Source organism: Engystomops pustulosus, chromosome 4, assembly GCF_040894005.1.
Source record: "Engystomops pustulosus chromosome 4, aEngPut4.maternal, whole genome shotgun sequence".
In the NCBI taxonomy this organism is placed as follows: domain Eukaryota; kingdom Metazoa; phylum Chordata; class Amphibia; order Anura; family Leptodactylidae; genus Engystomops; species Engystomops pustulosus.
This window is the reverse complement of record NC_092414.1, coordinates 135828697-135840712: the sequence shown is the minus strand read 5'-3', so window position 1 is coordinate 135840712 and position 12016 is coordinate 135828697. Positions and strand designations below refer to the sequence as shown.

The window sequence follows — 12016 nt, the reverse complement described above, 5'->3', positions numbered from 1 at the left end:
ATACTGTTACAATCAATATGGTCAGTAAATGTACAGACAAGATATACTTAACATAGTCAAGGCATAATAACCGCATAGACCATCCTAAATGCAAAACCTGAAGTCAGCATGGCTGTACAAGAGAGAGCAAAAAAACCCAAGTAACCAGGGAATGAGCGTGTCCACCCCACGCGTTCCGTCACTCACGGTGACTTCATCAGGGGAAGTGTGGACAGGGAGTTTGGTTGGCGTTTTTATGTGCATGTGTTGGGGGCATAATTAGCCCACCCGCGGTCACCCTCTCACCTGTGCAGTCAGGTCCGGCGCCTAATTTATTTCCGGTAGGAAGCGTCTGAATGAGCGCGCTCAGAGGATATACTGAATACTACGCATGCGCCAAAATTACTGCATATCGCGCGTGCGCCAAAACCTTGGTTAATTATTGTTAACTAAAGTTTGTTCTGTAATAAAGTTATCTAATTCATTGCTTAAAATATTACATTGCAAATCGAAGATGAGATGCTTTGGATTCAATTTTAGTCAGAATTTCCATCAATAAGCATCCCACTTTGCTAACAAAACCTTCAAAGGAAGCACTTTTAAAAATGATAGTGAACTTAGTACAGCACACGGTATTGACTATTATTTAGATACCGTATATACTCGTGTACAAAAAATGTGCTGAAAAACCTCACCTCGGCTTATACACGAGTCAATGAAAATAATAAACTTATATACTCACCCTTCGGTGGCCCCAATGCGCAGCGCGGCTCCCCGATGTCGGCGCGGCTCCTCTTCTGGCTTCCCCATGGCTCCTCTTCTTTCTTCCGTCTTCTGTAACATCAGCAGCCGTGTCATAGTATGCGCCTGCCGGCAGATAACATGGCCGCGCCCTGCAGGCTGTTACAGAAGCCAGAAGAGGAGCCGCAACGACATCGGGGAACCGATTAGCATTCTGAATAATTTCACTATTTTATATAAGTTAAATTCACATTAACTGGCTCCCTGCCAGCATTGTGTGATGAGTCCCCAGAAGGGGAAACTGCAGCCTGTATGTGCCTTTGTCAGTCTCCTCTATCCAGCTCCCTCACCCTTCCCCACTTAATGTCATCTATATTGAGCAGGGGACTGAGGGAGATTCTGTGCAGTAGAGAAAGAATGCATGAGACACAGGATACACGGACTGCCTCTCCCCCAGGACTCTCCACATGCTGCTTGTGTGATTCTGAAAAGAGTGCGGTAGTGTACTGTTAGTATTGTTGTAGTGTTTAACACTTTTGCACTAAACCCTATTTAGAGGTTTTTAACACCAGCATTTTTAGAAATGCTTGATGGACATTTCAAAGTTTTTTTATATTAAACAAAGCACTTTCTACAGTTTTTTTCACTTGTTTCATATTCCTGTAGTACTCAAAGCAGGTCGCTTTACTGATCTTTTTTAAGTTCTGTAGAGACATAAGAAGAATTAGCATTGAATTAGATTGTGCACTATGGTTATTAATTTATGGCTGCATAAAAAACCTTTATAAACAGAATGCTAAAAATGTCAAAGAAAAGACTGTGTGAATCCACCCTTAGGCTGCAGACATATAGGAATTCTCACAGCTGGTCAGCCATTGCAAACTTTGTGGTAGCTACCCTGCTGTGGTATGCAATAGCAGCATGCAACTTCAGTATTATGTCTGTCCATGAGTGTCCATTGCTTCAGGGTGCAATTGTACAGTGTTTCTAAATAAAAATCCACAATTTTTCACTTTTTTTTTAAATGTTTTTAGCCAAAACCAGAAAGTAAATGAAGAAAATTAAAGGACCCCTCTTTCCCACTGGATCCACATTCAGCTCAGTAAGATGCTTCACAAACTGCAGTGGCATTTCCCCCAAACAATGTTGTGAAACAATCCTTATATAGTATAAAAGAATTGGATTAAGGCAAAATTGAAAAATGTCTAAGGGCAGTAAATAGAAATAGAAAGTTTATCCCTCACCTTATGTCTGATATGCAGTAAATGCCAGAGGCATAGCTTCCATTTATAAGGTTTGAAACAATTCACCAGCGGGCACAGAGGAATGAAGGGAAGTTACAGTATAACTGTAGTAAGAAACCTACACTCGGAATAAATAATTTGCTGAGCAGCTCCTCGGAGAAAAGATCATGCCGCAACCAAAGGATACTCATCAAAAGAAGACCTCAATTGAAAACAAAGAACAACATTTAATCTTGTGAAAAGAAATTCTACAGAAAGAAATCTTAAACTAAATCTTCTTAAGTGGCAGCGAGTGGATATGAAAGGGCATAAGTTACATTTTCTATATCAAGATGTCTCCTATGAATTGGAGATACCAGTAACTGGTTTTAGCAGCATTAAAGGCATATAAGGAATGATTTCTATCTTTTGTATCCATACATACACTAGAACTTCCATATCAGTAATCCATGGTCTGCCCTTTTATGTCATGCATAAAGCCTCTTGGATCAGAGAGCCACATAGACCGTATTACATCCCATCAGTTTATGAGCATTCAAGGCACATTTAGTAATTCAGCTTTTTCCACTACATTAGAAATGATTAGGAGCTATTTATAAGCCGTTGTACTCAAGCTTTTAGTTACATATTTGCTTTCTATGTTTTGCTATCTGCAGCATATTTTATTAGGTTTCATTATGAGAGCTATGTTTCATTTCTACACCTGGAAATTTCCTTTCCACTATCCTGTTTGAAAAATTTGTACTGATATTTATTAGCTTTTTCCAGAATGATTTTTCATCGGTTTAGATAAATGCAGCAGCTCATAATTGTAATGCATTTTATTAGGTTTTCACTACTTCTCGAAATCCTAAAAGAAGAAAAACATTACTAGGACATACCCTTTAAAGCATGATGCATTATGTAAATGTGAGTATAGACCAGCTACACCATTTTTCAGGACACAGATGGAAATTGAGTTTTCAAATGACAAAGCAATTTATTGACATAGCTCCTTATACTAGAAAATCCAATGAATCAAAGCAAAATCTAAAAACAAAATACAAAAACATGTGAACAATAGTCCAGTTCATTATTGAGAGCAGTCCTAGTCACAGATATACACTCACCGGCCACTTTATTAGGTACACCTGTCCAACTGCTCGTTAACACTTAATTTCTAATCAGCCAATCACATGGCGGCAACTCAGTGCATTTAGGCATGTAGACATGGTCAAGACAATCTCCTGCTGTTCAAACCGATCATCAGTATGGGGAAGAAAGGTGATTTGAGTGCCTTTGAACGTGGCATGGTTGTTGGTGCCAGAAGGGCTGGTCTGAGTATTTCAGAAACTGCTGATCTACTGGGATTTTCACGCACAACCATTTTTAGGGTTTACAGAGAATGGTCCGAAAAAGAAAAAACATCCAGTGAGCGGCAGTTCTGTGGGCGGAAATGCCTTGTTGATGCCAGAGGTCAGAGGAGAATGGGCAGACTGGTTCGAGCTGATAGAAAGGCAACAGTGACCCAAATCGCCACCCGTTGCAACCAAGGTAGGCAGAAGAGCATCTCTGAACGCACAGTACGTCGAACTTTGAGGCAGATGGGCTACAGCAGCAGAAGACCACACCGGGTGCCACTCCTTTCAGCTAAGAACAGGAAACTGAGGCTACAATTTGCACAAGCTCATCGAAATTGGACAGTAGAGAAACGTTGCCTGGTCTGATGAGTCTTGATTTCTGCTGCGACATTCGGATGGTAGGGTCAGAATTTGGCGTCAACAACATGAAAGCATGGATCCATCCTGCCTTGTATCAACGGTTCAGGCTGGTGGTGGTGGTGTCATGGTGTGGGGAATATTTTCTTGGCACTCTTTGGGCCCCTTGGTACCAATTGAGCATCGTTGCAACGCCACAGCCTACCTGAGTATTGTTGCTGACCATGTCCATCCCTTTATGACCACAATGTACCCAACATCTGATGGCTACTTTCAGCAGGATAATGCGCCATGTCATAAAGCTGGAATCATCTCAGACTGGTTTCTTGAACATGACAATGAGTTCACTGTACTCAAATGGCCTCCACAGTCACCAGATCTCAATCCAATAGAGCATCTTTGGGATGTGGTGGAACGGGAGATTCGCATCATGGATGTGCAGCCGACAAATCTGCGGCAACTGTATGATGCCATCATGTCAATATGGACCAAAATCTCTGAGGAATGCTTCCAGCACCTTGTTGAATCTATGCCACGAAGAATTGAGGCAGTTCTGAAGGCAAAAGGGGGTCCAACCCGTTACTAGCATGGTGTACCTAATAAAGTGGCCGGTGAGTGTAGTTCCACAGTGGAGGGCCCTCTCAGGGTTTTTGCACATCTGTTTAAATAATTGGTCTCAAACTGAATGCATCTCTACTAGGTAATCCATGAAATGAGCCTGCATAGTAAAGAATGGTGGGCAAAAAGAATCAATTTATGAGTTTTATCACATATTCTACAAAGTCCCTATAGCAGTTCTTCACGGTTCAGTTACACTTTACAAACAAATTATCATGGTACAGTGGATGGGTGTAATCTACATCTGGAAACCTCTGGGATGATGCCTCCCAACAATATTTACATTTTCATAAAATATAAAAAATCTGTTAGTGAATAAAGTTGTGTTTTCTGACAACCAGATGTCTTTCATACAAATCAGAATTGCTTCGTAATTCAGTTTTATATAATGTGGAGAGATTTCTTCCACCATTTATTGGGATGAATCATAATTCATATGATTTAATAACGTCAGAAAAGTACATTGGGCATTTCTGTTGGCCACTCATGTAACAAACTTGTTTTTAATTATCTTTTTTTAATTACATATTCTTCTAACAGCAAAACATCTGGAGGTCTGGAGTTTCTGTTTCCTTCACAAACATACAAGCTGTTATAAAAATAGGATATGTAACATGGATATGCCTGGGGCCTATAGACCTCTGTCTAACCATGGAACTGAAATGCTAATATAAAAGTAAGTCACCGGAATTGTTACTTTATTATAAAGAATCACATACATGCAGATTGACACAGAATCAGAAATGTTACGAATAGTGTTGAGCAAGAGAGGGCTGAACACAGATGAGGTATTAGGGTAATAGGAGCTTAGTTATCATTCTAATCGCTTCATTCATAAATCATTAAGATATAAAACACATGAATAATTTGTAATATCTCCTATTACTTAAAGGGGATGACTGGGAATATGCATTCTGAAATATATATATATTGGGAGCTATAAAAATAACACACCTCTTTCATTCACTTCTCCACTAATCCATGGGGTTGCCCTCTGTTCTTTGCTGATTTTAAAAATACCTTTGGCAGCATTCTGAATCATTTCAGTGCCTTCTATAAGCTCAATTCATGTTACCTGGCTTCCTGGCAGCAACATGTGATAAGCCCTAGGTTGGGGGCAGCTAGTAAGTCCCAGGGATAGGGGACAGCTGCAGCCTATGTGTGCCTGCGTCTCCTCATACATTCTTCCTCTTTATCACATCATCCCCCTCCCCTGGCTTCTCAATGCACATGACAGGAAGTGAGGGTAGGATGCAATTGGATGAGTATGGAGATGAGGAGACAGAAACAGGCTGCTGCAGTAAACCCTTCCCACCGGGGACTTAATAAACACTGCTGGCAGGGATCCGGGTTATGTGATTTAAACTTATATAAAGTACTGAAATTATTCAGAATACTGAGAAAGGCATCTTTAATATCAGCATAGTATAAGTCAGTGGTGGCGAACCTATGGCACTGGTGCCAGAGATGGCACTCAGAGGCATCTCTTTGGGCACACAGGCTGTCTCCCAGGCACAGAGTTTGCCAGACATGGCATCTTCCTGCAGTCTCAGGTAGTCCAAGTAGTGCCCTGCTATTGTAAAGTGACCCATCCTGTACTGCTTGGTCCTATCCAAAGAGTGAAAACGTGTCGGATTGAAGCTCAAAGATTCTGGTAGCAATACGTTTGTTACTGCCTAAATTGCTGTGTTGGCACTTTGGGAAAAGCTAGTGGTTTTTGAGTCTCATTTTGGGCACTCGATCTCTAAAAGGTTCACCCTCACTAGTATAAGTTATTGGAACCTGTCACTACCAACTGAAGATATATAACACTAAAGCAGGAAGGGGAGGTAGGGTATAATGCTGCAGTATCCCTGCATCATATGGAAAGGATGTATGTATTGTGTAAGCCCCTGAAGGATAAACCACCATTTTATTATTACATGGATGTAGCCATATGTGCAATTTTTAGAACAAGTTGCAATTTTTTATAGGCATCAAAATCACCATTCCATTCTCCATCTGCATAGTAAAGCTGTAAACTTGTTTGTGGGGTGAAATGTAAATAAATCTACTATTGATGTACAGGTTTTTTTTTTTACAGTGTATTTGTAAGAGCATATATATTTCCATCTAGAGAGTTTTCATTGTTTTGTTTTAGAGAGATGAGACATTTTTATTGGTATGAATATGGGGTGCATATGATTTTATGATGTTATGCAGCAGGGTAAGTTTTATCACACAGTGTGAGGGTGGAGTGATCCTTGCACACTGTAACAGCCTATGAATCTGCAGTATTGAGATGCCCTTCTAGCTCATTAGTATAATTTTAAAAGTTGATTTTAGATGAAAAAAGGCCATGGATAACCAGTAAAAGAAAATTACCACAGTCACTGTGCCTGGATCTATGAGTAAGTTGCCCTGGTTTATCCATGCTTGATTTTGATGGTAGATTTCCTTTAAATATAAAATACTGTGGAACTTAAATTCCCTTGTTTCTTTTCAATTACAATCTTCAATATGGCATGTGAACCTTTTTTTTTAAACTTGGGATGGATTGTTTTATATTTATTGATTATCTCTCATATTGCCAACTTTTTAAAGTAAGTGGCCCTGTAAGATTCATTCTTGAAATATATAAGATAGTGTTTTTGTTGATAACAAGTGAATGTTCATTTTTTCCTTTTTTTATTTTATCTCCAGCACTCTATGCAGTATTGATGAAATCTTTGAACCAAAGGCATCCATAGGGATAGGCTTTGATATGTTTTCACTCAAACTCATTGGTTATGTATGGCGGAGAGAAAATCTAGTGTATCAGGTAAATCTGTGATTCATGCTGTGTGATAGTACCAAGTGCTCTTAAATCATAAATGCTTGTGTAATGTTGTGGGGGTTTTACATTTTTGATGGATGAAACTTCCATCAAGTTACATCTTTTCTCATTATTTTTCTGCCAAAGAAAGTGAAATAGCTGAGACTTATTAAAAAATAGATGAATACATGCCATTAGTGTGAAAACATCAAAATAGCGGTATATATATATATATATATATATATATATATATATATATATGGTAATTTATCATTAGACCATCTCCTTTGGAGTTCCGATGCAGTCAGATTCATTTATATGGCTTTGACCCTTGATAAATCTTCTGGCTGTGTGTTATGCAAAGTGGGTTGTTTGCGTCAATCACAATAAAAGTCTGAAAAAAACATCAAAAGTCGCAACACATAGACCAGGGTAGGGACTAGCGTCAGTTTGTGCTAAACCTTGCGCCTAAATGGAAAGTTGCAAATCATGAATTAAATCCAATTGTGAAAACTATTCTATGAAAATAATGAATTTGATGCTGTCAGGGTTTATGTCAAAGTGACTTTGCACAGTACTATGTTCACTTGAATGGAAAAGGCGCAAAATAGCATTTGTACCACCACTTCACCAAAACAATGTCAAACATAGACAAAAAGAACAATGATAAATTATGGTGAACAATTAGTTTTTCTCAGCTCACCATCCTTAGTCATAGTCAAGTTAATACATTTTATAATGAGATTTAACCCCTTAGGGACGTGGCCCCTTTTCGTTTTTGCATTTTAATTTTTCACACCCCACCTTCAAAAATCTGCAACTTTTTTATTTCTCCATGTAAAGAGCTCTGTTTGGGCTTGTTTTCTGCGTAACAAATTGCACTTCATGGTGATGGTATTTATTATTCCATGCCGTGTACTGGGAAGCAGGAAAAAAATTCAGAATGCAGTGAAAATGATGAAAAAACGCATTTGCGCCATTTTCTTGTGGGCTTGGATTTTACAGCTTTCACTGAGCGCCCCAAATCACATGTCAATTTTATTCTTTGGTTTGGTATGATCACGAGGACACCAAATTTGTACATGTTTTATAATGTTTTCATACATTTAAAAAAATTAAAACTTTCTGTATAAAAAAAAAAATTCTTCATTTTGCAATGTTCTGGCACTAATAACTTTTTCATACTTCAGTGCACGGAGCTGTGGGTGGTGTCATGGTTTGCGACTTTTGATGATGTTTTTAATGCTATCATTTTGAGGACTGTATGGGCTTTTGATCACTTTTTATAGAATTTTTTTTTATTTTTCAAAATGGCAAAAAAGTGACATTTTCGACTTTGGGCGCCATTTTCCGTTACGAGGTTAAACGCTGGAAAAATTCGCTAATATATTTTGATAGATCGGACACTTTAGGACGCGATGATACCTAAAGTGTTTATAATTTTTACTGTTTATTTATATTTATATCAGTTCTAGGGAAAGGGGGGTGATTTAAACTTTTACTTTTTTTTACTAATTTTTCATATGTTTTTAAAAAATTTTCTTACCATTATTTAAGATCCTCCAGGGTAATTTAACCCTGCAGGGTCCAATTGCTAATACTATATACTGAAATACTACTATATTGCAGTATATAGCAATTTTACAATGGCTAGCTATTATAAATCATTGCACATGGCAAGCCTACGAGTCTCAATGAGACTCTAGGCTGCCTTAGCAACCGATCGCCGCCCTCCGATGACATTCCAGGGGGCGGCGATCGTCCATCCAAGATGGCGGCGCCCATATAACGGTATGTTATGTGCCGCGGTTCGACCGCGGTGTTTAACAGGTTAACTGCCGTGATCGGTGCCAGCACCGACCGCGGCAGTGACAGGCGGGTGTTGGCTGTTTTATACAGCCGTTACCCGCTGTGTATGGAGAGAGCTCAGCTCGAGAACTCTCTCCATACACCCCTTGCCGCACGAGGACGAAATAGTTCGTCCTCGGTCGGCAAGGTGTTAAATAACACTGAAAAAGGCTTTCATTTGGGTCTTGTGACTAACTAAAAAACATTGGGGCACATTTACTTACCTGTCCTGTGGAGTTCACCAAAAGTACATCGACCGATGATAACGCATTCTGCAGCGATTCACTAAGATCATGCGCCCAGTATCCTGTATGTGATGCTTCCTGACTCAGGTCCGACGGAGTTGACCTTCTTTTTCGTGTTGCATGTAAGCGCATTAGCTTGCAACACAATTTGAAAGTGAATTCCGCACTCAGTCCGAATCAGATGGATTGTCCAATGGCACGACCCCCAATCTGTGTCCGATGGAAGTCAGCACAGCTGCGCCAAAAGTCGATTGCATGCAACACAATCCCAGCGCAGACACCTGTTAAATACCTGTCCAAGCTGTGCAATCCCCAAAAGTGCAGCACGCGACCCTAAGTAAATGAGCCCCATTTTGTCAGGTGATAAGGGAGGAATGACAAGCACACAGAAAACATAGCTATGATGGAATCTACAACCTTATATGTGTATCCATACTTTTCAAAAATGATATCCAGCAATTGCATCACTATGATCAAAGATATATAGGATACAAATTGCACATTTAAATAGCTAAAATGCTGTCCATGTATATAATATGTAGGCCGAATAGAATGTGAATGTTACTATTACAACTTCTATATAGTGTGTATCAATGGAAGATATAAATATTCAAGCATAGTTATACTTTTAGTCCTAATGTTAAGTTCATTAGTACTTAACATTTGAAATGTTAATGTCCATATTTCCTCTCTAGGCCTTAATAGTTTGGTCCAATCACCTCCCCTTTTTGGGTGATGGACTCAATTAATTGGGATAACTACCATATATTTAAGATTTCCAATCACAGAAATGGCGCAAGATTCCAGAAATATTTTTATTTGTTGTTTTTGTATTCATAGAGGATGGACTTGCTGCTGTAGTATACTCAGATATGCATATTTCATGTTTCTTTACTGTACTGGTAATTAAATATACTGTGTGATTGTTTTCACAATTCAGATATGATTTGTGTTCTATGTAATACTTGTTGTTGCAGCAGCGTATTGATTAGTCCTTGTGATATATTTGCATGACCACATTGGGTGCCTACACATTTGTGGCTACCTTGAGCATATAACCAGCAAAATGACAACCTGTTTATAACATTTGTGAGAGAAGATACTTTGTTTCATGAGTGTATTTGCTGTCCTTATGATATTTTGTCTATGGTACCCTCTAATCTGTAGTCTCTCTGTGATTTGTGTTACAGCTGTAATGTACATATCATCAGTAGAGCAGATGTGTCTTGCCCTGATCATCTCGTCATTTGGAAAATTTGTCTTCACATAAAGAGGGTGGCATTATGAGGCATGTAGTAACATATTACCTGATGTGGGTTCTCTGTACATATTTGTGTACATTTTTCTGGTATACATATTACCCAATAACATGAGATCCAAAAAAGATCAGAATATGTAAATGTGAATTTCAGGTTATAAGCATCGTCATTCAGATAATTCACAAACTGTGAACTGAGAGATGTTAGACGGCAAACCTGTCCATATAATCATCAATGAAACAACTGTATATTTTTATTTGGTCTATATATGGGTTGCTTTCATTGAAACCAGTAAAATACACTATTTTACCTGAAAGGATTTTAAATGTCCAAAGCATACTAGTATTAGCCCTATGTTTTATAGAAGTTAATTTTTAAAATGTAAACCGTTTGTAAACTTTGATAACAATACATTGTAGATGTTTGTTTTGGTGTTGCCATAAACTGTATTATTATTTTTTGCTTCTCTCTAGACCAGTGGTTCTCAACCTGTGGGTCGTGACCCCAGCGGCGGTCGAGCGACCAAAACCGGGGGTCGCCTAAAGCAATCGGAGCCACAATTTTATTACATTTTTACTGCGAATCTCATGGTTTGGAGTCACCGCAAAATGAGGGACTGTATTTCGGGGTCACAGCATTAGAAAGGTTGAGAACCACTGCTCTAGACTTTACCATATTACTTCCCATACTGACTCCTTAGAGGTAGAGTTAGTATTGTTGGTTGTTCTTACTATAGCATAGGTAGGCATTATCCTTATGCACTGCTGTCAGAAAACAGAAAGGAAGCAGAATTTAGAAGATTGACAGACATGGGAAAAACAAGTAGTGATCAGAATGCAAAACAAGTCAGTATATTTGTCAGTCCTAGCTACATGTTACTTAAACACAGCAAAAACTTATTGTGATTTAACCCCAATTCCCCATAAATATTATTTCTATTGTAACCCCGATTAGTATAAAACAAGCTGAACTAAAAAACAAAGAAATTGACTTAAGTGTAATCAATGACATTACATGTAATGCTGGAAGGGATCACTGATTTCTGAAAGACACATTTTGATGCTGTGCACAATGAAATATCAACAATTTCTGGTGGGAGTAAAAGATCAGAGTTAGGCCTCATGCACACAACTGTTTTTTAATGGCTGTTGGCTAGCCGCATATATTGCAGCTATGTCCCATTGACTTGTATTGTGCACAATACCAGAGCAGTGACGCGAGGTGTATGCACTGTATCTCAGCTCACTGTGAGTTGGATATCGGTGAAGTGAGCGTCGCTCACCAGTTGTTTGCGTCCCGCATTTGATCCTCATGCCCACATGGTTGTGCATATATGGCCTACGAAATGTGAAATTTGTATCTACAACTGCTATTGTTTCCCATTTTCTATATTATAAATATCTTTTCTACTGCTAAAAGTTGATTACCATTGCTAAAGGTCCATGTCACCTACCTTAAAATGTGTCATGATATTAGCAATTGTAGAAGCAATAATAATATTGCAATATAGTATAACACAATATTGATTATGTAAACTGGAGATAAAAATTAGGGAACAATGTCTTATCACTTGATTTTTTCCACAAATGAG

At 38.7% G+C, this 12016-nt stretch overlaps 1 long non-coding RNA gene across 3 annotated transcripts in view; it reads left to right on the top strand.

Moving 5' to 3' along the window:
* Positions 1-10480, top strand: part of LOC140125649 (uncharacterized) — a 72287-nt gene extending 61807 nt beyond the window's left edge. Inside the window, exons 3-5 of one of the 3 annotated variants that reach the window (XR_011854669.1) lie at positions 4820-4955; positions 6962-7079; positions 10357-10480. This is a non-coding gene — a long non-coding RNA (uncharacterized lncRNA). Of the gene's footprint in view, positions 1-4819; positions 4956-6961; positions 7080-10143; positions 10259-10356 lie in introns of those variants that run through there. The other 2 variants (XR_011854670.1, XR_011854671.1) reach the window with 2 other exon arrangements.
* The last annotated feature ends 1536 nt before the right edge of the window (positions 10481-12016 follow it).